Source organism: Octodon degus, unplaced genomic scaffold (assembly GCF_000260255.1).
Source record: "Octodon degus isolate 3935 unplaced genomic scaffold, OctDeg1.0 scaffold00005, whole genome shotgun sequence".
Lineage (NCBI taxonomy): Eukaryota > Metazoa > Chordata > Mammalia > Rodentia > Octodontidae > Octodon > Octodon degus.
This window is the reverse complement of record NW_004524581.1, coordinates 26,355,083-26,356,282: the sequence shown is the minus strand read 5'-3', so window position 1 is coordinate 26,356,282 and position 1,200 is coordinate 26,355,083.

Sequence of the window (1,200 nt, the reverse complement as noted above, 5' to 3'; positions counted from 1 at the left end):
TTTTTTTTTTTAAATTTATTTTATTTGTGTGTGTGTGTGTGTGTGTGTGTGTGTGGCCAGCTCAGCCCACCGGGGGCGGGGCTGGCTGGCATGTGGTGCTGGGGGATTGAACCACAGTCCCTCTGCTTTGCTAAGCTTGTTCTAAGTAGGAGCTTTAGACCACTGAGCCATCTCACCAGCCCTGTGACCTATTGTTGACAAGGGGGAAATGCAGGCTCTATGATGCAAGATTTTCTTTTTGATCCTCCCCAAAAGTCAGATTCAAGGATTTTAATAAGTTAACCCATATGTAGTGGATTTCTAACTGGTGGGCAACTTATTACACCCAGCTGAATTGAACTAGCTCGGTGCTGGGCGTGGGAGGCCCAGCTGAGGGTTGCTGCCAGCGGCATAAAGGCAGGACAGGAGAAGCTGCTGAACCGCTGTTAGGGAAGCCGTTGGAGGCTGCTAGTTCTCTTGGGCTGTTCTGCCGGAGGACCTTGTCATGCTGGCTTTCCCGGTGAACTTTGGTCCTCATCTTGAGCATCGCTTCCTGGCTGCAGAGGGGAAGCTGGTGCACTGCTCAGCCTCACAGAGGAGCTTGTCGCATTGGCTCTCCTGATGGGAACTCGGCTTCCCCCCTCGCTGGTCCTCGCTGCTGCAGAGGATGGCTGTGGTACCTTTGGGGAGCTCTGCTGCTTACCCTGAGCGTTGCTTCCTGGCTCCAGCGCAGGTCCCTCAGCCTGCTGGCACAGCTCCTTCATCCCACTACAGAGTTTCTAACTCGCACCACTGGCCCTGGGGCCTTTCCAGCAAGCACAGACCCATGAAACAGGCCTGAATGAGACATTGTCCTGGCCTCTAGGCCTCCGGGTAGACTTGTGGGAGGCAGTGTTATGAACTCTAGGTTTCTATCTGGACTCATGCAATATATTAAGATCCAGACCCTCAGCTGGATTTTTTTAAAATTTAGGACAGGGTCTATAGGGTCTCACTACGTAGATCAAACTCATAGTGATTCTCCTGTTTTCAGCCTCCCAAGCACTGCGATTTACAGGCATGCACCATGGAGCCCAGTCTCATTTACTCAATGCACCCCAGGGAAAAGGGGCCGGAATGGCATGCCGGGGATTGAACCCTAGCCGCTGCGCTCTACCAAAGCAGGCGCTTATAGTCCACTGAGCTATCTGGCCAGCCCATGCTCAGCTGAATTCTTTTTTT